Source organism: Rattus norvegicus, chromosome 5, assembly GCF_021556685.1.
Source record: "Rattus norvegicus strain SHRSP/BbbUtx chromosome 5, alternate assembly SHRSP_T2T, whole genome shotgun sequence".
Taxonomy (NCBI): Eukaryota; Metazoa; Chordata; class Mammalia; order Rodentia; family Muridae; genus Rattus; species Rattus norvegicus.
In genome coordinates this window covers 74,856,465-74,884,077 of record NC_141538.1, presented here as the reverse complement: position 1 = coordinate 74,884,077, position 27,613 = coordinate 74,856,465, and the positions used below count along the sequence as shown (strand labels likewise).

General features: G+C 44.2%; 1 protein-coding gene across 8 annotated transcripts in view; it reads right to left on the bottom strand.

Annotated features, from left to right (window-relative positions):
• Positions 1-21,662, bottom strand: part of Zfp462 (zinc finger protein 462) — a 140,499-nt gene extending 118,837 nt beyond the window's left edge. For 6 of the 8 annotated variants that reach the window (XM_087549715.1, XM_087549717.1, NM_001427395.1 and 3 more), the window contains 1 exon segment: positions 18,489-18,678. The gene's annotated coding sequence lies outside the window, so the exon portion shown is untranslated. 8 annotated transcript variants of the gene reach the window in all.
• Between the last annotated feature and the right edge of the window lie 5,951 nt (positions 21,663-27,613).

The following is a 27,613-nucleotide window of genomic DNA, read 5'->3' as shown; positions in this document are numbered from 1 at the left end:
TTATCAGCCTTCAAGTGTAACAGGGGGAAACAATCTACCCCTCAGATTGTGGACTCCTTCTTTCCAGAAGAACTAGACAGTCCTGATGGCTCTCTCCAGCTACATAGCAATTATGTAATTGCTTAGCTTCTGCAGAAGCACAAGAACCATTCTGCAGCCTTCTTACGGACTACAGCTGCAGCACAATGTTCAGACATGATTGCAGCCTTTGAATGGATGGCCAGTCTCAAAGCGGGAGCACAAAGGAACCTACAATGGGATTCCATCTCAAGCACAAAGATGGTCCTGCCTAATAAAGAGCCCTCTCTCCTCCGCCCAATTGTGCGGCCAACTATTCCCTCTGCCCGCCCCCTCCACAAGTGTGGACTGTGGCTTACTGTTTATGCTGACAGGTTCGAAAAGGAGCAGGGACACCAGCTGAGGTTTTGCCATGGACCATACACAAGGTACTCATTTAACACGTAATGTGAAAGTTCCAGGAGAGGACAAGAAGCAAAAGGGGTAGAAAGCATCTCTCTAGGCTTCCTGCACTGGCATGAAATGACTGCTTCCTCTCCTTCTGCCAGCTCCAATCCCTCATGTTGACATTACACATCCTGTACTGTAGATCCACCCCCATGCTGCCGCTTGCCCGGCTGAATTATCTCCTGCGTCACAGCGGTGGTAACAGAACTGCTGGCTCTGCAGACCTGAGAGCACGTTTCCATGCTTAATGCATTCAGCAACTGGACACATTACCAGTGCAGTCAGGGCGACTGGTTTGTGGTCCTCTCAGCAGCCAGTGCAATACTTGACCTAACCTTCTGCTAACCAGATGGTCTGTTTGCCTCTTGGGACCAAACCATTAAACTTTACTTTATTAAATTCCATCCAAATGTGGGGACAGTTTACAGCAGCGTGTCTGGTTCATCTCCAACAGGGTTGCTAAGACGAAAATGACCTAAAAATAACTGGAAACTCTACTTCACACCAACAGAGAACATGATCGTTTGGAGTAAATATTTAAATGATCTGCCAGATTAGGAACCACAGCAGAGCTGACTACATGGTTAGTAAACTGTATTGTACACACACACACACACACACACACACACACACACACACACACACACACCCTACAAAGGTAAAGACATGAATGAATCTATAGAAAAATCCACTACCCACACCCTGTACCAGGCCCCAGGCCCTTTTAACGTGTCAGAAGACACCATCTCCATCATAATCTCTCAAACAAAGGACCTAAGCACAACCTGATAAACAGATCCCACATTCCCTGAGGTTGACACAACTGCAGGTGGCCCTGGTGCTCAAAAGATACTTCATGAATGAATGTATGCACGGGTAAAAAATTTCTTTAAATGTAACGACTTCCATGTAACACATCTCATTGCAATGGAGCCATTAAATTCTATCATCAACCCACAATGAGGCATGCAAACCAGGCCTCGGATGAACGGCAAGGAGTAAGTCATCTGCACCAGAGTCGTTGGGTGGCCACTAATTCATCATTGCAAATGAACTGCAGAAGTGGCCACTTACTGGGCACCTGGCAGGGTGCTGGGTGCTTTACATACGTTGTGCCTCTTAGCCTTTCACCCGGAGAATGGAATTCTCTAAAGATAAGAAACAAAACAAGGGGACTAGGAGTCATTAGAACCTGACCTAAGGTTACAAAGCTAGAAAGTAAGGGACAGATAAGGGACAACTGTTTTTTTCCATAGGCACAGGTACGCAGGAATCCTGTAACAGGTAGTTTACTGAATACACAGGAAGCTAATGGCCCTAACCTAAGGTCCAAAGAGAGTAGAAAGTCTTTCTACTCTCAGTCTTTTACAAGTGCTAAGTATTTTGAGTTTCAGCACCTACCTTTCCCATCAATATTTCTTAGGGAATTAAGAGCGACTGTGTGTGTGTGTGTGTGTGTGTGTGTGTGTGTGTGTGTATGCGTACATATACATATATACATATACATATATGGTATATGATAACTACTACCATACCCATGGCTATATCTCCATTCTTTTAGTTTTTGGTCCACCCCACAACTAGCAATTTTCCATCTGGGGCTGGCCAGATGCCTCAGTAGGTTTAAGTACTTGTTGCAAAGCCCAACAAACTGAATTTGATCCCCAGACCCACAAAGTGGAAAATACATGGAACTACATACATTCAGGCACAACCCTCACACATATAAAACAAACCAATCTAAACAAAGTTCTTATGAAAAGGATTAATTCCCTCTCTTAGGCTTCAAACCTGGGACAAAAGACTCAGATGCCTAGTTAACATATTAGAGTGGACACTGGCCACCAGATTCTCCCAGCATCCCTCAGTCTCTAGCAGTTACAGGGCATGGCTGGTGTACCCCACCCCCACCCTAAACTCTCAAGCGCAGGGAGCTGGGCTGCTCTTCCCTATGTAATCGATCCCACCATTTTGGTTACTTGCTCTCTTTGTACCTTTGGGCCTCTTAGGTGCACCCCCGTCTCCCTTCCCTTCACACTTCTTCCCATTATGGTACAACTCATCGTCTGCCATGTCCACTCTGGCCTCTCCCAGATGTCCCTAGTTATGCTCTCCCACTTATCTACAATAAACCTTTTCCTCCATCATGCCTTGGAGCAGTCATGGTCTCTCCCTCTCCCTCTCCCTCTCCCCCCTCCCCCTCCCTCTCCCCCTCCCACTCTCCCCATCTCCCCATCTCCCCATCTCCCCTCTCCTATTCTTCTGGTGCTGAAACCCAGGACTTGTCAGTCATGTACCTGTAGCTGTAATTTTTTAAAAACCTACTTTTAAACATTTTAACCTCCCTTGTAGCCCACCACCCACCAGAGGTTGTGGGAAAGAAAGGATCACGGGGTGGGGTGGGGGAAGTGGACCTGTTTAGAAAGGTTCTTTGGAGCAACACCAGTCTGTATTGCCTGGAAATGAACAGTTCAGTCCACAGGTCAGCGGCCGCAGCTCAGTCTACTCGCAAACACTTCACAGAGGCACTGGCAGTCCAGTTTGGTAGAGTCAGGTAAGCAACAGCAGTGATATGACCTAGCAGAGCACCAGGAGAAATTCTAGGCTGTGCCTCTCAGGGAAGCGAAAATCAGGGAAGACCCACAAGTGTTGCCCAGCTAGCTGTACCAGCAAGCCAAGCTCTGTCTGTCACTCAGTGAAGTCCTCTTTATACCCGCCAAACATCACGTGTTCTCCACGTGCCTTGCCTCAGCACCTGTCTTTCCTTCGCACTTGCGACTGTCTCAGCTGACATCACTCTGTCAATCAGCCCGAGCCCTTGGAAATGGCAAGAAGCTGCAACACACAAGTTTCTCGGTGCACTTCTCTCTGTGGAGTCCGGACAAATGCAGCACAACTACACAGTGCGTACTGTTAGCAAAGAATCCTTTATCACGAGTTCTTTCATGCGCTTGCTTTAGCAGAACATCCTTTCACCTGTGTCTGCTTCAGCTAAAGGTTCCTTTACCTGTTTGCCCCAGCAAAACACAATCCAACCAACTTTCCAAAGAATCGTTAAGTTTCCACTTCATGTACCTTTCCTTTATATTCTTGTTTTGTTCACCGCCAAAGGTATGCTCTGACCTCTACAAACACACACACACACACACACACACACACACACACACAACACACTAAATAAATGAATGAAAAAATGTAAAGAAAAAAATAGCCTCTCATTTACAAGAGTCTAGATCTCAAATAACAATAACTAAGAACACAACCACTTTCTCAGGTTGCTCTGGACACAGTGTTTAAATGGCAACTATAAAGTTTTTAAATAAATTTTTATAACTAGAAAAAATTTCCACTGACATTTGTCGTTCTGGAAAATTCCAAAATGTAGAAATGTAAGGGTAATTTGTTCTCTGTGTGTGTGTGTGTGTGTGTGTGTGTGTGTGTGTGTGTGTGTGTGTGTTTGAGAGAGAGAGAGAGAAAAGAGAGAGAGAGAGAGAGAGAGAGAGAGAGAGAGAGAGAGAGAGAGAATGGGTCTCACTGAACCTAGGCTAGCCTTGAACTCCTGTTCTCCTATCAGGAGATTACGTGCATGCACTACCACACTTGTGTTGGATGATTTGCTTTTAAGTGTGAAAAAATCACTATGCAGTTTTACCAAAGAAGCATTTAGACATTCTTCATCTTTGTTACCAACATTCCCCATACCACCACCACCACCACCACCACCACCACCACCACCACCACCACCACCACACTGCCACCAAAGAATGTTCAATGGAGAAAGCAAAGCAGATAAGGGAAGTCCCATAAGGCCTAACCAACACCTACCAATGTTTCCTAAGTCTTGAAACATCATCTTGAAAAAGGCACTCTAAAATTAGACTCCTGTAGCTGACATCTCAAAGCATCTGACATTACAGTACATGAGGAGACCAAGTAGACCTAGGCTGCTAGAGCAGGCATTTGCTCAGAGAAAACTCAAGATATTTCTCACCGAGGTCTTAATGCTCAAACTGGCTTGGAGTTCCCTTCCATGGGCAAAACAACAGAGGCAGCCAACCAGGCAGTGGAAACAGCACAGCCAGTATTCCCCTTGCAGGAGGTACCATTTTCATAGATGGCAAGACATTTTCTGTCAGAATAGTTCAAACAACAGAAGGGAATGACATCTAAGAGGCTCAAAGAACTTCACATTCATAAACACTGTACCCTTCCACCTCTCCGGGGACTAACCCTACAAGGTGTGCTGGGCAGCCTCTTTATGCGGCAAATGCACTCTGGCAGGAGGAAGTGGCATCACTGTCAGTCCGTTTACATATTTCTCCACAGGCAGGGTTTGGAAGCTAATGTCTCTTAATTCCAGCACTCAGGAGTCTGAAGTGGGGAAGTCTGCCCTAAGTTCCAGGGTAACCTAGGCTACCCAGTGAGATGCCACAGAGAGCAACAGTAACAACAAAGCTGCGGCCACTGAAATCTTTTTACAGAGACCTAGAACTGCTGCTGGCTCTCAGAGCACCAGACCATGCTGTAGCTGCGTCTCCCTCTGAACAGTTGCCAGCGCTAACTGCTCAGTGGGAACGCCACAGCAAGAAACAGGAAAGTTCAGAAATGGCTGTGGAGGGGGAAAAGACACACACTGAGTCTAGGCAGGTCCCTGGTAGGTCACCATTTCGGTTTCTCCATCAGTGAGATGTTAACTATCGTCCATCAGCGCCTGCCGTAATCCAGCACTCAGGGACCAGAGAGAAGACTCAGTGGTTAAGAACACTTGCTGCTTTTACAGAGGATCTGAGTTCAGTGTCCAGCACTACCACCTCTAACTGCAATGTCCTCTCCTGGCTTCCTCAGGCACCAGGCAGGCGGGCACTCACACATACACATAAAAACAAATAAATAATCTTTAGAGAGGAAGGGAAGTTTAAGAGTTCTGCCCCTTTCAGATAAATAAATAAGTAAGCCAGGACTCTCATTCATATTTTCTTGGAACCCTCATAGTAGTTTTATCATTACCAATACCATTTGGGGATGGGACTAGGAAACCATAGGATAAAGAAGAGGTTTAGTGTCTTAGGCAGGAAGATACAAGGACAACACGTACTCAAACCATCCAATGTTTGACCCACTACATACCACTTGCTGTACAGAGAAGGGAATTTTCACTAGAAAAAGTTGTGATGTGATATTATAGAAACAAAGGGTGATAGATATTCCCTCCCTTCCTCAGGCACACACACACAGTCCAGTTTCCCAGCTGTTCTTCCATGATGAACTGAGGTCTAGCCACGGTGTACAAATTCCAAGTACACTGCTTTCCCACATAACTGCACATCCAAAGAGAAAGACTGCCAAACTGACATTCTGGTCCAGTGACTCCGTTCCACAGGCATACCCACTTCTGATAAAGGTTGTTTGTATTGCTAGAAGTCATTGTCTCTGTTCCGGAGTTTGGGCAGCAAATAAAACCGGCTGTGAGGGCATACCCTTGTAGCCTCAACATTCAGGAGGGAGAGGCAGAAACAATAGGAGTTCAAAGCCATCCTTGGCTACCTAATGTTTAAGGCCAACCAGGGTTACAGGAGACCATGTCTTAAAAACCAACCCAAGACAGAACACACAATAACCATAGCAATGAAACTAATAATTCTTGCTCTCAGTCTCTATCTACAAAAGATGCATATATACCTTATGTAGCCCAGGTTGGCCTCAAACTTCCTGTGTAGCTTAAGATGACCCTGATCCTTTATCCTCCTCTTCCCTCAATGCAAGGATTATCAACACCAGCCACCACACCCAGTTTATGCAGTACAGGTAGGGAAACAAACACACCATCTTCTGTATGATGGATAAACACTGTACCAAGGGAGTGCCACCCCCAGTCTGATGTTCTCCTGAAATTACAAATACACTGACACTGAGTTTCATAAATTTGGGGAGAAGCAAGGAATGTCATAAAAAGTTCCCCCTCTAGAGTTCCTCAGACCTTACTGTTGACATGACATTATTTACAAACAAATGGTCCTCTCACTTTAAAAGTCTGCCTTATAAAGTGCACCGTATCTTGTCAGATGAAACACATTAAAGCTGCCGGCAGGCTAATATGCTACCAAAAAAAAAAAAAAAAAAAAAAAAAAAAAAAGACCAATCTGGCCAATTTTCAAATTTTTTATGCTTCAAGAATCTCACCTGCTAGTGTATTTATCCTTTTATGTCTTATCTGATGTTTAAAATCTTAAGAATATGTTTTTCTGTAGAAGCCAACACAAGCCAAATAGAGTGTGTGTGGTTTCGAGCAACAATACACTGATATAGGCCCTTCTATGGAGGAAAGGAAGTGATCATGAAAGGGTCCACAAGAGGGGAGACATCAGGGATGTCCCGTCCAGTGCCAGGTAAGATCACAAAACACTTACCTGTGTGCTGGGGTCAGCTGTGATAATTGCAATTGAGTCTAGAAATGGGGTTCTGAATATAATTATTGTGAAGTAGCAATTGGGCAATCACAACCTAATTAAGCCCACTGACTAGATTATCTTGTTTTACCTCTAATAATCACATAACATTTAACACTTGCTAATTTCAGGACCTATGGGTGATGTTCATTCATGACTAACAAGCTGCAGCGATGGTCAGAAAGAGAACGTACCAGTACACAGGGCAGCAAGTCAACCACAGAGCAGGGGTGGAGGTGTTGGCCAGCCAACACCTGTTCTTCAGCATCTCCCCACTTCTCAGCCCCACCAAATTACCAATTGGAGGCAAAGCCGTGGGGTTGAAAGATTCACTGAAGTGACAAGTGGCTTAAGGGACAGAACTCCTGTTTTCTGGAAACCACCCTGGTTCGTGTCAGCCACATGGTGTGCTTCTTCTTAAGGATAAGGTAAAGTTGGTTCTGTCTTTGAAAATGTAGTTTTCTTCCTTTCTTTCTTTCTTTCTTTCTTTCTTTCTTTCTTTCTTTCTTTCTTTCTTTCTTTCTTTCTTTTTTCCTGCCAAAATAATGGCTAATTCCTCTGCTAGGCTTTCGTATATAAGCTTTACCCTTTTGCCTCCCTCATACATGTCCCTGAGCACCCCCCGTCCCCCATCTCTCCCGAGGTATAGGTTGAGCATGTTCACAAATTGAGCATCTCATGCCCAGTTGTCATGGCACCTAGGGATACATTGACCCAATTCACCTTGGTTTCTTCAAAGCAGTTCCTAAAGGAAACCTGGGTGGGCTCCTCTCCAAAGAATTAAAAAGACCAAAGAAATAAGTTGATTGAAGACTGGTCTTTGAGATAGGCTGAGGTGGGAACAGTCTGTTGCAACTGAGTCCTAACTCCTCTCCATTAGAAATTCTCCCCAAAGAATCAGATGCTCTGCTGTAGTTTACTCTCTTCCAGGGTCTCTCTACATGACCCTGGCTGCCCTGGAACTCACTATGTAGACCTGGCTGGCCCCAAACTCACAGAGATCCGCCAGCCTCTGCCTTATGAGTGCTGTATCTCAAAGTTCTTTATCGAAGCAAACTGTCATTTGGGAATTGGGAATGTAGCTCCGTGGCGAAGTCCCTCTCTACCATGTACAACATCCAACAATTTATAAAGAAAAAGGAAACAATGGCTTGGGTAAGACTGACCAGTAATTATTTTAATGATGTGAAAATGGCCTTTCCTCATGCACTTTAGAAATAGGGTATATGTTTACCTTTGTATAGAAGTTGTGGCTATGTATCTGTCTGGGCACTACAGTTCTGATGAACGGAGCCACAGCAAAGATATCATAAAATTATAACTAGTTGTTTGGGGGCTGAAGAGACCAGTCAGCCATTAGTGTCCAATAGCTCATCTCATAGAACATCCACGGTCCTGAATATGTTAAGAGTGTATGGGCCACCTCCATCTCCATAAAGGACAGCACTCACTCTGTGAAGAATATCTGTGGTCACCTATAAATATCAGCTTCTATATTATATGGGAACAGTTCAAGAAGGGGCAAACAAGACCATAACATTCATTACATCTCTATGGTCTCAGTAGAGAACATGCTGACCATTATGGGAGCAGGGAGTAACAGTACCCACACTTTTAAGAGAATGGGCCCCATTCACAAATGATCATTTGCTAATTTTCAAATGTCCACATGTGTAAATTCTGATAATATTCCGATAATCAAAGCCAATACTGAGCATAGAGATTTCCAAAAGGGACTCTCAGAGACAGACACATACCTTGTCTGTCTCCAATTCAGGTAAGTACTTGTGTTAAAACTACATCTGTAATAAGTACTTTAATGAGTTTGATACAGTTTAAAAATGTGTACTCCCTCAAGTGACTCCTACAAGGTCTCTTTTGTAACTCAGAAGACAAAGAGGGTGCTCTCGGTAAAACACTTTCCCTAGTTATTGGAATGGGCTGCCTCTCTCCTCTTAACCAATACATTACAATCAATCAATTTTCCACTATGTGCAGATTCCCTTCCAGAGCACAAAGACTCCTGGCTACTGGAGGAGACAGAGCATGAGGAACATAAGCTATTAGCATATAGGTCAGGTCCTATCAGCTGAGAGCCAAGGCTTTGATGGAAGGTAACTCTCAGATGAACTCTGGCTCCTTTACTTCTTAGCTCATGACCCTGGGCAAATTATCTCCCTAACCCTTGGTTTCTTCCACCACATGAACAATCCCTGGTTAAACAAATGTTACCTGGTATTAATATCAACTGTGAGCCCAACCAGGAGGAAAATAGCATTTTGAAGGTTTACAAGGTACTCCCGTGCTGAATAGGAGTTGGCCGAATTTTTTTATGATGCAATCATTTTTACTTGGTGTTGTTTTCACTCAATATTAGGACAGACACCATTCAACTGACAGCAGAAAGGGGAGAAGCTTTTGTAGCTGAACCCTGACATTCAAGTGAAAATCCTCTCCCCAGAAACAGCCCCTCCCAGTTACTACTGTTAACTAGTTAGTAATTAACAGTCTTCAGAGACTATCAAGATTGGAAACACAGAAAAAAAAAGAAGAGATTCTGGTGTGTAAGTGATTATGCGAAATCTTTACATGCTCTTTAGCTGCTGTCTACCTTAAGATGGCTTTATTCTGTAGCCCGGAGTCCACATTTTGCCCTAACTGAAGAACTCCTAGATGAGCTCCATGACCATCTCTGCTGAATGACTGTTGCTCAGTTGCTCATTAATTGTTGATAACACAAAGGGATGATGTAACCAGGGATGAGAATGGCTAAATATCTTGCACTTCAATGGCCTGGTTCAGGATTTTCAAATGCTGGGAAGTAGACTGGTTCATCAGCCTGTGATGAAGCAAATGGTTTAACCCCCAAACTGGACACCAGGCAGTGGTCGTGACGGTCTACTCTTTTCCTCTCTGAAATAAGCAGGTCTTTGTTTTTTCATCCCTTCTGCTACCCAGAGCATGGGCTGAGAAGTGCTATGGATAACCTTAGCGGACTATCACATTTTCTGCCCATCAATAATGCAGCTATTTGCTACAGGGCTCCAGTCTCTGCATCACTCATTTTCCAGGAAAATCTGCAGCAAGCCTACTTTAACTAGTTCCCTCAAGTTTCCATCTGCCCTTTATCAAAAGGGCTGCAACTGTAACCCAGAAGTCTCATGAACCGTCTTCCAAGTCCAGCTCTAAGGTTTTTTTCCCAATACAAACTTACTATAGAGCCATTTGGGTCTTAGCCATTGATCTTCCTATTTCACATACAATGGGTACCAAATTACAAGGTCTTTCTCTTCCCTGCCTTATTGTTTTCTTAAGAGCAATGCCTTACTTCCCAGTGGACAATCCTCTTCTAGTTTGACTTGTCAATTACTTCCCTGCCTCCCGTCTTTTTTCCCCTTTCCCATCCAAGCAGTCTCTCTCTTTCCCAGCAAATTTTCACCATATAATTACAGCAATGCTTTAGCCTACTTTTCTGTTAGCTTAACAACCCTGTCTATTTTCTACTTGTGCTGATGCTACTGTTTGCTTTTCTGACAAGCTAATCCACGTATCCTTTCAAGGCCTAACTTCCCCTACCATGATAGCAGCTGGATCTCTAATTCACAGGTACCTTCCAAAGCTTTTCATTAGCAACAGAAATGAGATGGTTTAGAAACCCATTTCTTAATCTGCAGGTGAGGACGGGAACCTTTGTGTCGCACACATCTTTCAAGTATCCCACATTGTGCCACTGCACAATTCTTTTCTGAGTACTAAGGTCCAGTGTGATAGGCACATTTGCGGTGTTAACAGGGAGAAATGTGCCCTCTGAGGTAACCAGCTCCCAACTTCCAGCCCACCCCACGCCCCAAACCCTGCCTTTGGCATTTCCCAGCTAGAGAGAAGCACTCAACAGACATGAGAAAAACTGAGGAGGAATGGCTTTGCCTTCTTACCCCTGCACAGGGAAGAGAAGGGAAAACCAGAAGGCCTTAACTTGTGTTCTGGTTCAACTGGCCAGACGAGGGCTTAGGGAGTGAGTTTGGCCTTCCCCAGCTGGGCTCTGTGGCAGATAAGCCTCTCCACAAATCCTGGGCTTAATTACTTCTGACACAGTCAGCCTACCTGGGCCTCCAGCTCCTTTTATGCTCTAACCAATATGAATCCAAGTCTCTGCTTATTCACCTGGGGGCGAATGCTTACAGCTCTCCTAAGTGATCCTAACACATTTAATAAGGATCCACTGGGTCCATGGGGTCCTGGGAACTGTTTCTTCATTTTCCTTTTATGGATTCTATTCAAAGTCTCCTCCAATGCCTAGCAAATAACTTTCTGAATTACACAGTCCTCATCTTCAAATATTTCTTTAAACAAGTAAAAACCCTACCAATCCTTTCCCCGCTGGGAGCAGGTTCTACCCTTTGAGCGAAGTCGGGTTTAAGTGTGGACAGGTACACATTAACCGTCTTATTACTATCAAGAAGCAACACGCAGTGATCTGAACAGGCAAACACATGAAAGAAAGGAAATCAATACCAAAACACCCATGGGCTTGGCATGGAAAGGAACCTTCCCTCCAACCCTCCAGGAATAACTCAGGAAGAAATGTGTCCAGCTAGGAACTAGGAAAGAAAGCTTTGAAGACCTCAAGCAAGATGGTCCCTGGAAGACAGGGGACAGTAGCTGCACCTTCTCCTACCACATTACTCTACCCACCCAACTGCCCCAATAATCAACTTTGTGTAGGAGCCACCCATCTGAAGACTTCCCAAATCTTCTGATGCATCAACTGCAGAAGACTATGGTCCTTGGCAAGAAAATCAAGTTTATGACAGCATGTCCAAGCAGGAATTGTAAATCTAAATCACTTCTGATAGATTTCTTGTTAATCAGGTGTATGGTTCAAGAGGGACAGAAATTCAGAAGAACTTCTGAGTAAGCTGCAGATTCCATCTAGATTCATAACAGTCCACTTTGCTGTATTTGGAAACTTCTCCTGGGTCTCATAAATCCAGGAGACAGTTCAACTGTGATTATCTTCTTTCCAGTGCCCCTACTTCCCCAACCCTAAACTTTTTTCTTCTTCCTTTAACCCTGGCATGCAAACCATGCCGTTTTAACTTCTTTCCTGTTCTCCCAGTTCTTCTGGAACATTTTATTTTCGACAGTCAACTCATTTGGAGGAGTGCCACACTGAGGTTCAACTGTTTACAGCATTAACTGTGTTTCTGCCAGAAGTCTCATCCAGTACTACCATCTCCAGGCTGCCTCGTAGATTAAGAATTTATGCATTTGTTTGGAAGAAGCTTAGAAAAGTTGGAAACTTCCAAACATCACTCTTCTTCCTTACAAAATTGCTTGTGCCTGTCCAAGAGGAGAGAGACACGGAAACTCATCTCACCCTTTCCAAAGTACTCTGTCCAAGTCATTTGAATGATGGCTGACTGTTTACTGAGGGGATGGGAAATAGCCACTGATCTGCAAGAGAGAATTAGGATTCAAAAATATACACAGAAATCATTCTTTCTTTTGAATGAACAGCGAATACTAGAAATTCACCAGTTACGACTGGATTTCACTTCTTGACCATTCATCAATATTACAAAATGGAATGTCCGAAAGCAGCCCATTTGAATTTGCTCTGTTGCAAAACAGAGCCTCAGAGTCCAATTGTGCACGCTTTTGCAAGTGGCAATAGACCCAGACAAATTTCCAAAGAAGGGCATTGGAAAAGCACTTCTAAGCCCTGGATGATAGAACTAGAGAGGAAATCAGAAAACTTACAAGAAAAAAACACAGCTAAAAACTTAGCAGCTAAAGGTTCACTAACAAAAATGGCTCCCTGCATCACTAAGTAATACCTCAGCCCCAAATCCTGACCTGTTAAATCCAACTAACACCAACCACACATTCCGGCTCCTGTCCTAAAGACTGCAGAGTGTCTCCGAGGTTGTGCCTGGTGAGACAGTTATTGCACAGTGACAACCATCAAAGTCTGTTGGGGTAGTAGAAAGGGCATCAGGCTGCAGTCATCCATCCAGCCCCATGCTCCAGCTAGGCCAGCCTTGGTCACACCTGAACTTTCTGACCTTATGGAAGTCACTTCATGCCCATGTGCCAGTTTCCTCTTGGGTAAAAGGAGGGTGATGAAAGGTCTCTAAGGTATAAAAAGAAAACAAAAATCTAAGGTAGAAAAAAATACCTAACTTCTAAGCTGGAAGTTTTGTCTGGTGAATATTAACTTCTTAATAGTCACTTAAAACGTAAATGTCCTGTCAATTTTTAGTGCTTTCCATGTTAGTTTCTTCTTGGGAAATAATATATTTTTCCTGTCACTCCAAAACCCTCAGTTCAGTCTCCCCTACAGTTCCACAAAATGCCTCTTTTCCTTTCTTTCTTATTATTTTAAGCAACCTTCCCCAAACTGAGACTCGTGCTATTAAAAGAGCTTAGAGTTTCCCATTTCCTTGCTAGGGCTAAAATTAAACTGTCCATTCCTCAGGGCCCCACATAACATCTGCCAGATGTCTTGGCATATCACACAAGGAGAGAGGAATTTTCTTTTAGCATTATCTATTCTCCTTTTCTGTTTCCTCATAATCAATTAATAGGTCACCAACACTCAGAGAATGTTTCTCTCAAAGCCATCAACCTCAGAAGCACAGGACTCTCACAAGCTCTTGTCACAGACGTGTACGCATATCACCTGGCAAATGTCTCAGTTTACTGAATTTTGTCTGCAGACCAGGGAAACATTCCCTCCACTCTTTATCCCCCTTTCCTGGAACCACAAAAGTTCTGGGGATTGAACTTAGAACCTCAGTATACCACAGGGCTACAGCCCTAACCCTCACCCCAACTTTTTTTGAATCTGCAGTTTCCATATAGTTTCAGACACACAGTCACGGCCATGTAAATCTTCTGAGATTTGGACTACTTGCCTATGTGCTTCCTAATCCATGCCTGTGACAGTATGAAATAGCACTTCGCTTCCCCAGCTCCTCTGTTCCCAACTTAGAATACTCAACCCAGGCCCGTCGATTCTCTTTTGTGTAACACAGTGAACTGTACATCTGAAAAATAGACATATCACGAAGATAGAGGCTCCCTTACCTAAAACTCTCAATGTCAGGAATGACTAAAGGAAGACCAGACCCTACTAAACTCAATCACACATGAAACAAGACTCATGCTCAAAGCAACTTTACCCTTCCCATCTTTGAAGAGAACTGACCATAAGTGCTCTAAAGCCCATTAATAAAGTTGAATCCCTACCTCCTACTGTCTTCCGGCAGACACATTAGGGAAAACGGACATGAAGGGGTTTTTTTTTGCCCCACACCTAAAAGTTGTCTCCAACACCGGGTGGGGTTGGGGTAGAATAAGAAGAGTCCTACGGGAATGGGGTCAACAGATCATATATAAAGAAGAGATGTATTAGTGAATTATGATGACCCAATAGCTATCTCTTGTATGGCAGGAATAACCCTCGTGGACTTGACGCCTCACATCAAACTGATCTCTGCGCTTTGAGAGCAAACCAGACCGTTCCACCCGACACCATTCTTTATTCCTTTCATGACGCTTACTCCAAAGTGCTTTTCTCAATTCCAGCGTGTTGGTCTAGGAGAAAAAAAAATTAAGAAACTGTGCCCTTAAAAATGTTGCGGGACCTCCCACATTGATTAAAGATGGAGCTCGTGGAAGTGCCTTTTAGATCATCAGAATATATTCTCAAACTCCAAAATGCCTGTTAGGGGCCTCATTCCCGCCCCCGCCCCCCTCAATTTCCAGGTACATTCAACTTTAACACTCTCTGAGAAGACACCAAATCATTTCATTTTTCAAGTAAAAAAAATGAAGTGAGTCAAGGTTCTGTAGTGATGGGCAGTTTTTCATACCCCCCCCCACAACACGCTAAAACAAATTGATCACTTGCCCCAATATTAACAAGTATAAAAAGATAGCATGAAAGTTGGTTTCAAGATCAACATATTTATGTTTATATAAACACGAGCTAATTAGATGCAAAATTATCTGATAATTACTTGCCCAAATAACTATCTACTGCATGTAAACTATATATATATATATATGCATATATATATATGCATGTGCTGAATATGTAGCATTCGTATACGCATTACCAAACTTAAATATAACATGAGGACTTAAAAACCAAAGCAGCCCGGCCAAAAGATAACATTCTAAAATGAAAATTAAAAGGTCTGATTCCAAGCAAGATTTTTTTTCTCCCCCAAGTACTCTTGGAGAAGCCTAGGACTTTAATAAAAGGGGCAAAGATCTGAACATCGTATTTTTAAATGAGCACACACATCAAATGAAAACCATACATCTTCATCTGTACAAACAGGGTTTTACTTCATTGACCATGGACAATTATCAGCTAAAGAGCCATGTATTTCCCTGTCTCCCTTCACACCCCTCTGAAGAACAATAACCCTCAATTAATGACATAACAGTTTGGTTTGACAAATGTGATGTTGTCATATACAGCATTGTGCATTTACTGAGTGACATTCCTACCAGCTCCTCAACAGAATATAATTACATCTGGAATAAAAAAAATCACTTCAATATGCACAAAAAACACTGTAGACAGAAGGAACTTTCCGTTCAAAAATCTGACACATAATGAAAAAGCAAAGCAAGAAGACGGCTGGTGCCAGTGGCTCACCAATGTGCTCCTTCCTCCTGTTGAAGCTGGTACCTTTCTGCATTTCTTCTTAGTTGGACACGAGGTCCAATTAGTCCCCTTAGAATCTTAATTGGTTCTGAACCTCCTCCAAGTCTGCATCCCTCTGTGAAACCTTCCTCATCTATCTATCTCCAATAGGCCATGTAAAATTCTTCCAACATCTTCCCTCATCCTCAAGATGGCTACCTTAGCTAATGGAAAAGCAACATCTTCATGGTTGGCTTTTGTAAATCCCTAAGCCTTTTAGAATTCAGTTCTTTCCTTGGGTCAATTACATACAATCTCTAGAACTAATCTGTGAAGGGCTCCACATCCATGTGTATGTGCTAAGGTAGGACTGGCTCCTGTTTTCAAACCACCCTCACAAAATGTCTTCCTACCAGATTAATAAATTCCTCCAATTAAAAAGGTTAAGGTACCTGGACATAAGGTTTTCTCAACTGATACCATTTGTTTCCATAGTGACATTGTTAGGAAGACATAGTGATATTTCTGAAGATTTACAGTACTGGAGGACACAGGAGGGGAAAAAAAAAAAACCAGCAGAAGGAAAGGGAAGAAGGGAAGGAAACAAAGGAAGCAGGAAGGCCTAACACTGGAATGGAGCGAGCAGCCTGAAGAGCCATGGAGAACCTGAAGAAACTGCCAGGCTCAAGGGTTCCTCTGAGATCTGGAAGGAACATATTCTATTCTCTCTGGCAGAAATCAACACAAACCAGACAATAAATGCATCAGACTGATGATAACCAAGCCTCAGAACTCAGAAGAGGGGGAAAAAAGCTCAGCTTAGGGCCACCAACCATCCTCATACTGAGGAAATAACATTTCCTGGAGACATTCAGGGGACTTGGAGCAGTTGAAAGTTGTGAGAAGATCTTTGTGGAAATGTTTTAAGGTTTTGCCTTGCCTGTCCTGAAGGAGGTCAAAAACCCTTCAGGTCCATTCCAAAGGAGAAAAAAAAAATTCCAAAAGTTTACTTTAAAATGGAAACAAACATCTCAGTAACTTGTGAAGGCACCGCTTGGGTGGAAGAAAAAAAAATCTGAGGAACCCTTAAAAGCCCTAATTTCCTTGCTTAATGAATAGACAGTGAGGAACCACCTCAAGGTCTCCCTCTGGAGAGGGAGAAGGAGCAGGCTGGAAATGCTTACTCCTTCAGCCATCACCAACAGCTTCAAAATGGAGCCATCCATAATTTTATAAACACTTCTCATCTCAGCTTTGTCTCCTGGAAGCCTGCTCTCCTCCATTTTCTGGTAGAGTTACAGAATGACAAGGGTTACCTGACTCAGTTCCCAGCTCTCAACCCAACTAGTCACTTCCTCCCCAAACCTGCAAGCAACCTCCAGAAACAAAACCAAAGCAAGCCAAACAGCCAACACAGACACTCAGACACAGCCCCCGGGAGCCCTGGAGAAAGCCCCAACTGGTTGGTCTTTCCCCATCCCAGGCGCATGCTTAAAAATGAAACTTTTTTCTTTTCTTTTCTCTCTTCTTCTTCTTCTTTTTTTTAAAGGTTGGGGAGGAATATAAAAGGAACTCCAGGCAATCTCCTCCCCTCCCTCTCTGTAGGTTAGGAGCCACAATGAAAAGAAATCCAGGGTTCCTTCAGGGATGGTGAACAGCCTGGAGAATGAACGTGAGAAGGAGCTTTGTGTTTTGGAGTCTGGACTGGAACCAAAGCAGACAGCTTGCAAATGGAGGACAGGGAGATAAAGAAAGGGAAAGAGAGGGGCTGCTCCAATGGGGGCGGCTGAGGCTTCCCCCCGTGCCTGGAGGGAGGGCAGACCCCTGGGAACCGCACCAGGAGTGAGAGCCCCCCCACCCCCACTCCAGGCCCCTGCCTTCCTTTCTCCCAGCCTCAGAGGAGAGCCGAGCGTGTGTAATGGCTTCTCCTCTCCAGAAACCGTTGTCCTCCTGCAACCGACGCTTCTGAACCTTCAGCCTAGAGACAGCTCCTTAGCTGTCCCTCAACCTGCGCCCCCACCCGGCAAGCAGCACCCCCCCTCTCGTTTGTCGCCTCTCTCCTCCCCAGTAGCAGCAGCGGCGGCTGCTACCCCCTCGACACATCCAGACCCCGCATCCCAACTTCGGAGAGAGAAGAGAGAGAGAGAGAGAGAGAGAGAGAGAGAGAGAGAGAGAGAGAGAGAAGGGAACCAAATACCTGGGGAAGAGGGGGGTGCCAATCCACACGGCTTTGCCATCGGGCAGGGGACAGGCAGACAGAGGAGGGGAAAGGAAGCAGAGGGACAGAGAAAGAAAGAGGTCAACCCGCTCAGGTCGGGGCCGCTCGCACTGAGCGCTCCCTCCTCTGACCCCTTGCTCGCTCCCTCTGGCTCGGGCTCAGGTCTCCCCTGGCCTCCAGCCCTCCGCCCCCCTTCTCTGTTCCTACTCCTGTCCCCACACTCCGAGCATCCGTCCTAAGCCTCCAGCTCAATCCTCACTCATCTTTCATTTTTTCTCTCTCTCTTCTCTTCACAGAACTACACGAAATTAATTAAGCCACAGGGCTCGCCACCCCCCCTCCACCCCAAAGCAGAAGGCAGAAGGAGCAGCCAGCAGGAAAAGCACAGCCACCTCCACAGCTACCACCACCACCTTCTCCTCTTCCTCCTCCTCTTCCTCCCTAGCTTCTTCTCCTCCTCTTCCTCCTCCCCCAGCTGCTCTCCCTCCTCCCCCCCCTTCTCCTCCTCCTCGGTCTCTCTTTAGCTTCTTCTCTCTCCTCCTAGCCAGCCCATGCAGGGGACTTCCTCTCCTCCCCGTGCCGCCAGCCCTCCTTGGCCGAATGAATGAGCGCGTTTGTGCCTCCACCGCCCCGCGCTCTCCTCCGCGGAGCACTCAGACCACCCCGGAGGTGGTGGTTAATTGCAGTAACTTACAGAAGAAGCGTCCCGGCGCCGGGAGGTGCTTCGGGTTCTCCAGCCCCACCGCCTCCTTATCCTCTTTCTCTTTCTCCTCTTCCTGCTCGGGTTATTGTTGTGGAAGTTGTTTGGGAGTCTCATGTGCTTCTGCCGGGTCTCAGCAATGGAGGATCGCCATCTTCCCTGCCTTCCTCGGCTCCTCAGACTCGCTGCAGCTGCAGATGACCTGAGATATCCGTCTCTCTCCCCTCTCCCTCCCTCTCCTCTCACTTACTCTCTCTCTCTCTCTCTCTCTCTCTCTCTCTCTCTCTCCTCTCTCTCTGCTCTTCTCTCTCCTCTCCTCCCTCTCCCTCGCGCGCGCTCTCTCTCTCTCTCTCCCTCCCTCTGTGTCTCTCTCTGAATAATGAGCAACCAGAGGGAGAGAGAAAGCAAGACAGAAAGAGAGAAGACAATCTTCTCCTGCCACACAAAACGCCGGAGCACCAGGGGGTGCGCGAAGCCTTTCTAATAACAACAACGTGCTGGAGAGAGGAAGGGAAAGAAAGAAATAAATGAGAAAAGGGCTGGGAGAAAATGGGAAGAATTATCCAAGAGCTGAAGAAGCGCAGGAGAAGCTGGAGGAGATGCTGAAGCTGCGACTGCTGCCCACCCCCCTCCCGCGCTGAACCCCAGAAGGAGGCAAGGTGGTTGCAAAGTTAAGGCTGGGACATTGTCTTTGTCACTCTGAACAACACAGAGCCAGGCCAGTGAGATGTAAGAGGAGGAGGTGGCGGCGGCGGCGGAGGAGGAGGAGGAGGTGGTGGTGGTGGTGGAGGAGGAGGAGGAAGAGGAGGAGAAGGAGGCAAAGGAGGTGGAGAAGGGGAAGAGAGATGAGATGAATAAAGACCTGCGGAAAAGGCGGTGCGAGAAGCGGGACCGCCGGGTCCCAGGCGTGCGCTCTAGGATTCAGGAGGCGCCCGGCCTCCCTGGTCAGAGGAGCAAGCCCCTAATGGGGACCCCGAAGCGCTCGCACCGTCAGCTCTGCCCCAAGCGCCCAACCCCGGCTCCAGAGGGTCCCTCAAATGTATCCATCTAGAGGCCAATCTTTGCAAAGAACTGAAGGTTGCAAGTCTAAACCCAGATCAACCACGTGGGGCTTTTTAATTCCTTTCCAGCTTTCAGTGTATCTTCAGTGAAGGGCTCAAGTTGTCCATTACTGGCATGCATTTTTAAGCCTTCGCCCTCTAAAGGCTCATTGTGCGTTTTATATCTCTTCTGATTTGGAAAGAAGAAGGAACCCATCATTCTGATCTAGAAGCTACCACTTTCTTTTCTGAACTTGTGAAATGTTTTGACGGCGCACCAGAGCTGGGGGGGGGGGGGGCGTGCTTAAATAACTTTCCACCCTCACGCCCGGTGTTGTTTGCACATTGTTTGCACTTTCCGGCTGATCATCTAAAGGCTTGGAAAGTAACAATCATCGCTCCTAATGATAAGGTGCCATGGTGTTGAAGACAAGAGAGCCAAACTGCAGCATCACACCTTGAATTTTTATTTAGTGTAATTTCCCCCAAAATTGTCTGTTCAGGACGATACTTCTTCCAAGAATGGTTTTCCACCCCTTCTCTCACCAGGTTAAAGATCTCCTAAAGATGGTTAATGAGGGGAACTATGGTACCAAAAACAAAACAAAACAAAAAATAGAGAAGAAAAAAATCAATACAGCAAGTCAGGAGTAATCGAAGTTCAAGGGCATGAGTTGGTGGAACCATCTCTATTTCTCAGATCCTCTAGTTGGACATCAACAGCCCCAAGAGAGAAAAAGCACGCAGCACGGCGCGCGGGGCAGAGACCTTAATTAAAGTTTCTTTTGTCCGCCTCTGAATTAGGGGTTGTTGCTGGATTCCTTCGCATAGAGGAGCGCGCATCCGGTGAAGGCGCGGTGTTGAGGATCCTGGGCGAGATTGTCCTCTTTAATACTTGCCCCCTTTCCCCTCCCCCACAGTCAGGGCAGCTAGACTGGTAAACCCATACAATAAAAGCAGAGGAGACACGCACGGCACGGAGTTGGTTCTCATCGGATAGCGGCGTTTCCTAAGCACAGCTAAAATTCTCATTTCCCAAGATTTTCCTGATTGTGTATTCCAGGGCAGAATGTCTCACCCTGACGCACGATCTAACCCCCTTCCAGTCAACACTTCCTGCCCTTTTCTCCTCCCACTCACATTGAAAAGCTTGGGAGTCCTAAAAGGGTGTTGATGGCTGGGGGTGATAAATAAATAAATAAATGACACTACGCGTGCGGTGGAGAAGAAAGGAGGGGGAGGATGAGGGGAGGGGAGGGGAGGGGGGAAGTCAGAGAGAGGAGAGCGAGGAGAAAGGACTCCGGCGCAAGGAAGCCGGGAGTCAAAGAAAGCAGAGGAAGAAAGGAAAGATCTCTGAGGCTGCTCCGCAGTGAGATCCGACTGGCTTTGTGCAAAGGGGGAAGACTCCCTTCTTTCCAGGTGCCAGAGGGACCTGGGCAAGTCCATCGGTCCCGCGCTCCTCCCCACCAGGACCCCAAGGGTGTCTGAGTGCTGACCGCCGCTCCCCCTTCAATTCCTCGTGGCCAAGAGAGGAAGCGCGCCAGGTCTGCGCCGTCCTGACTGATAATTTACCTCTTTGTCTTTAATAAAAAGCTGACTTTTTTTTGCTGTCAAAAGCTCTGTAACCGGGCAAAATACTAATGATGGTGATAATAATAATCATATTTCAGATTGAAAGCTCCTATCAACTGCTGGCTTTACGAGGCTGCTATAAATATCTTCCTCGACGTGAAGATACCTTGTGGGCTGGCGTGGTTCGGAAGTGCGGGGACGAGCCCGCCCTCCCTCCCCCCCCCCCCCCCGGCCTTCTCCCTCCCCAGGCGCGGGGACGCAGCGGTAAGGAAGGAGCGGAGGTCAGAGGAAACCTGGGGTTTCCAGGGTTTTCGCGGTTGGGGGAATGAGCCCTGGGGAGGAGCCTTGAGCCAGCGCCAGCGCGCCCCAACACGCCTCCGACCTCGTAAACCCACTTGGCACAGGCCGGGGAAGCCGCTGGCGGAGCGGCTGCGGTGAACTCCAGAAATGAACCTGCGGCGCGGCGCGACGCCACGGGCTACCGCCCTGGCCAACACTCACCTCGAGCGACCGACATTGAGAGAGCTCCTGACGCGGCCGCAGGGGACCTTGCTCCGCCCTCTCGTCCCAGGAGAAGAGGACAAAAAAAAAAAAAAGGGGGGGGGGGAGATGGACTTGGAGATGGCCCCGCCCTTCAAACGCTCCAATCCTTGGAAACCAAACCTCCTCTCCAAGCTTCCACGTCTAGAAGGGACAAAGACTGCCAGGAGCTCCTGGCGCTGATCGGGAGATGATAGCTCCTCACGCTTCTGGGGAGGGTCTAGGAAGGGTGCTTTGGGTTGCTTTTAACTTTCCATCCCAAATAGGTCACCAAGGGATGATCTGTAGAGGACAAATTGAATCCTCTGGTAAAGGAACAAGCTGACTTTCCAAAGCTGTGAAGGAAACAATTGCAAAACTCTGGCATAGGCTAAAATTTCTCCTCATGATGCCACCGTCCGTTTGGAGTTCACTACTTTTAGAAGTCCCAAGTTCCCTAACTCCCCAACTAAAATAAATGAAGAACATTGAACCTAATGTGGGGGGAGTTTCACTGTTTAGCGGGGGAGGGGTGAAGGTGGGACAGTGAGGGGAAGCCCTGTGGCTGGAGGATTTGGTGAATACCTTGATAAACTTGGTACTTAAGTAACTGTAATTACATTTTGCCATTAGCAGACCATTTAGATAAGCAGGAGAAAGTTCACACCTCCTGCTATTTCACTCCCTACAAATATTCACAAAGATAATGCAAGCTAGTGGGTTATCTTTGCCACCAAGAGAGCTGGTGCTGGACTTCTTTCTTTCGTTTTAAATATAAAGGGGGAACGTTTAGGTTTAACACCCAAGCAACCATGTGAAGGATTTCTCTGGCACATTGACTCCCTGAAATTTACTGTTTGATACCGTACCTTATGTCATTATCCCCTGGAGTCAGATGGGATTTCAAGACTTTATTAATGGTCTAGAGAATAAGAATATGTCGAAAGTCTGGACTTTTCTTCTCCTTTATCATGAGTGACTGGCACATAGACTCTTCATAAAGAGAAATTATGACTCATCAAAAGAGTGACTTTATGAACGTTAATAGAATAATAAATCCTGCAATTTTAGTTCAAGAAGCCCAACTCCTGCAACCAGGGTGACCCACGCAACTAGAACCTTCTTACTTGCCTGACACTAGGAGAATGGGGACAGTCTATAAATCATTTTGCTTAATAAGGTCTTTTTAGAAAAAAGACACCCAATTTCTTGAAGAAAAGTGTTTATCGAGGGAAAGGGGGCTTCTATTAATCCTACAGGAGAGACTTTAAAAAAAAAAAAAGCAATGAATAGCCTAGTAAGAGCACCAGTGGAAAGGGAAGCCCTTGGTCCTGCCAAGACTGAACCCCCAGTGAACGTCATTGTTGGGGGGAGGGCGGTAATGGGGGGGGAGGGTAGGGAGGGGAACACCCATATAGAAGGGGAGGGGGAAGGGTTGGGGGATGTTGGCCCGGAAACCGGGAAAGGGAATAACAATCGAAATGTAAATAAGAAATACTCAAGTTAATAAAGAAAAAATATTTAACAATAAAAAAAAAACTGTTGGGCCACAGTCTGTATTAAAAAGAATTTCAACAGAAATAATTGTTTGTAGCTGTTCCAATCTCATCGTTTGAATAATGACTAAATATATAATTTAAACATATATATACACACACATATTTACATACACACACACATATATATATATATGTGTGTGTGTATATATATATATCTTTTCTTTTTTCCAGGCAGGGTTTTCCTATGTAGCATTGGTGGTCCTGCAACTTACTCTGTAGATCAGGCTATCCTTGAAGTCACAGAGAAGCACCTGCCTCTTTTTTCCAGGTGCTGGGATTAAAGGCATGTACCACCACCACCCAGCTAATTACAAGTCTTATAAATATTAGGACAGTGAAGTCACTAGCACACCTTTCTGTTATAATAGAAAAAGATATATTTTCATAGCCCAGATTCAAACCTGTACCTGGTTAACTGGTGTCCATATCTAGGGACTTAAAGAAGACAAACATATATTATCCCTTAGTGGGAACAACTGTCAGTGGAAGAGAAATTGTAATGAGTTCCATTAAACTTACTCTATGTGAATGTTTGTATACATACCTTCAGATGCCCAAAAAGATTATTTCAATAGTTATAGTCACAAATGCCTAAGAAAGGTTTTTTTCACATAGGTAGAAGTTAAATTTACATTTCCATCAAACTAGTTACTATAATATGAAACACCTGGGCTATCATTTAACCATTAACGATTTGTTTAGTGTCTACAATGTATCATAATGTTAGCTAAGATACACTGAAGAATGAGAGAAGATGAGTAAAAATATTGACACATGATGTACTTCCTGGACTTGCTGCAGAACTACATTCCTTGATTGAAGGAAGTTTAATCTTTCCGTCTTTTTTAATTTATATGAAAGCACTCTAGGATTTGACCAGAAGATTATCTGATTGCTTTCAGTGTTTCTGGTTCTGTAATGAAGATATTTGGGGATAGTGTTTTGTTAAAAAATAAATTTCTTGGCATTCATTTTCAAAACTGAATTTCACTGACAATATGAAATTCTTACTTAGGTCTTTCTGAAAAGAAATTAGAGTTAGGAGGCACAGCTTTGTGTGAGAACCACTGCCTAGCATGCACAGGGTACTGTGTTCAATCTTCAGCATGGAAAAAAAAAAACAGAAAATGAAAGACAGCAACAGTTAAAGTTATTGTTAGGTGAACCAAGACTCTGAAGGAAAGACTCACTCAAGAAAATGCCCTTTTATAGAAGTGTGCAATCTCACAGAAGGACCAGCATTTCCAAAGTCTTTCTACTTAGATTCAAACAGAAGACTAGAGGCACTTGGTCAGAACACAGAACTAACAGGTTAGGGATGGGCAGCCCTCGAATCTCGACAGCAGTATTTAACAAGGCTCTCATACCACCTTCAAGTTTTTTTTAAACCTTTCTTAGCACATTTCCATGCTACTTCAGAAATACCTTAATCAACTTTTTATTTTATTTATATCCATACCAGAAGAGGCATCAAATCCCATTACAGATGGTTGTGAGCCACCATGTGGTTGCTGGGAATTGAACTCAGGACCTCTGGAAGAGTAGTCAGTACTCTTAACTGCTGAGCCATCTCTCCAGCCCTAATCAACTTTTTAAAAATTTAAATTTGTGTGCTAAGGCTGTGACTTGGTGGCCAAGTACACAAGAGGAAAAAAAATTCATTATAAGTAATAATACCCATGAGATTTGAGGTATGATCTACTGTATGATTACTTTCAGGGCACATCAAAATAAATAGTTCCTTAGATGGCTATGTTGAAATAATTTCAAGACCTTGAGTCATTTTATCATTCAAAATAGGCTTAAGAAAAAAGATTATGCGTTGTAAATAAAAAAAAATCCAATAAAAGAAAAAAATCAAAAAAAATTATGTGGTCTGGTGGTAGCTAGTCTACAACCAAATTATATTCTTGGTAGAAATTTTAAAAATATCACATGATTTTGTTTTGTTTTCATAAGGTTTTACTATAAAGCCCAAGCTAGCATCAAACCTGGAACTAGGCTGGCCTAGTGATCTAATGGCCTAGAACTGTTAATCTTCCTGCCCCTCCTCTCAAGTGTGCTGGGCTTATAGATATAGACCACCTTACCTGGCCAATTCATATGTTAACAGTATATACTATTAAAGCTTTAATTTCTTTCACAGAATTTCTTCCTCTAATTCCTCCTCTTAGATTTTACCTGAAGGAAACAGACATTGAAAAAGTATGTGAGAAATGATAAAGATAAAGAAAGAAATTGAAATAAATTATTAAAGGGGAAGGTATGGGGGCCGGAGAGATGGCTCAGCAGTAAGGAACACTGGTTAAATACACAGCATTTGGTTCTCAGCACCTTGATCAGATGGCTTACAACTGCCTATAACTCCCAGGTATCCACCCTCCCTGTGTTTTGGCTTCTTCTGGCAAACTGTACTCACATGCACATCCCTACCCCCCAATACACATAATTAAATGTTTAAAAAAAAACAAATAAAAGATGGTAGATATGGGGCTGGAGAGATGGCTCAGAGGTTAAGAGCACTGACTGCTCTCCCAGAGGTCCTGAGTTCAAATCCCAGCAACCACATGGTGGCTCACAACCTCTGTAATGAGATCTGATGCCCTCTTCTGGTGTGTCTGAAGACAGCTACAGTGTACTTATATGTAACAAATATATCTAAAAAAAAAAGAGGGTAGATATGATCAGGATACGTTGCATACATGTATGGAATTGTTAAAGAATAAATAAAAGTATTTTTAACAAGTGAAAGTAAGTGATTAAGACATAAAGGGTGCTTAGGTAAATAAGACTCCCCATTATTATATGTTGGTCAACTTGGAAGTATTCATCAGGATTTTATAATTAAATATAAAAATAGCCTGTTGTTGGTTAGAAGACTTAGGTACAAAATTGTGATCCTGGTTTAATTTTTTTTTTCTTTCTGTATGCCCCAAAAGTTATCCTGAAAGGAAATTAACTAGTATATTCATAAATTCACTTCACATTTTTTAAATAAAAATATTTAGAAAATGGGGAACTTATATACAAGCTATATAAATTTAATAGTTTTAAAATGATGTATAAGCCACATTTGCTACAGTGTCTATTGACTTGTTGGAACTGAACCACATATTATTTTTTAAGTGCCTAAAAGTGTTTTCAAGTTCAATGTCAATACCAGCTTGCTCATGTCCGTTACTCACAGACATGTTTCAAACATCATGTTAATATAGATAATAAGAGGGATTTAGTAACTGGTTTGCACATGGATATCTTCATTCAATTCTTATGAAGAAAATAGGGCAATGATTTAGGTGAGTATTTTTAGCTTATTTTATATAAGAAAAAGAAATTCAGGACTAAAGAGATTAAATGGCTTACAGTCAAAATGTGTTCCACTTTTAGTGACGGTGAAGACTAAAATCCAATACCTGGTATGACAGCATATACCTGGAATCCTAGTTGTTTGGAGGTGGAGGGAGGAACTGGAGTACCAAATCATCTTCCCTATGTAGGCAGTTCAAATCCAGCCTGGTCTACCTGAGATCATGAGCCTCCCACAACCTCCAGAAAAGAAAAAAAAAAAAAATAAAATCAGGGATGAAACTCAAGTGGTAAGGTGGTGGCCTACTAGGCATAAAGCCTAGAGTTCATCCCAGGGCTGCATAGGTAGGGCATGGTGGTGCATGCCTACATCCAGTACTTGTGAGGAAAAAGCAAAGTATCAAGAAAGTTCAAGATCATCACGGGTTACATAGTAAGTTTTAGCCACTCTGGGATACATGAGAACCTATTTCACAAAGTGGGGGAGGGGGGAATGGGAGAGAGAGACAGAAGGAAAGAAAGAAGGAGAGAGGAATAGAGAGAGGAAGAGAAAACACTCAGGTTTCTTAATCCCTGCTCTTATACATTAAAATTTAAAAAAGAAAAAAATATATTTTATTTTATGTGGATGAGTGTTTTGCCTACATTGATGTATGTGTACCATATGAATGCCTAGTACCCAAGGATGCCAGAAAAGGGCATTGGATCCCCAGGTATTAGAGTTACTGACAGCTATGGGCTGCATATGGGTGCTAGGAACATAATCTAAGTCTTCTACAAGAGGAGCAAGTTCTCATAACCCCTGAGCCACCTCTCCAGCCACTACATTTTAAAATTTGTTTACAGAAACCCATGTCAAAATAGAAGAAAAGAACTAACTCAACAAAGTTGTCCTAAAACATCCATACAGCCACAAACACACATAAATGCACACCACACCCTTAACACTTAAAAATGAATAGAGATGAAATTCACAATTCCACTGTCATTTGAAAAATGTTAGCAAACATTAGTAAGAATAATTACTAATGACCAATGTGAAAAAGCTCAACTCCATCATTTATGCAAATCAAAGAGGATATTCTTTTATACCTATAAGTTAGCAAAAGCCTGTAAGAAATAT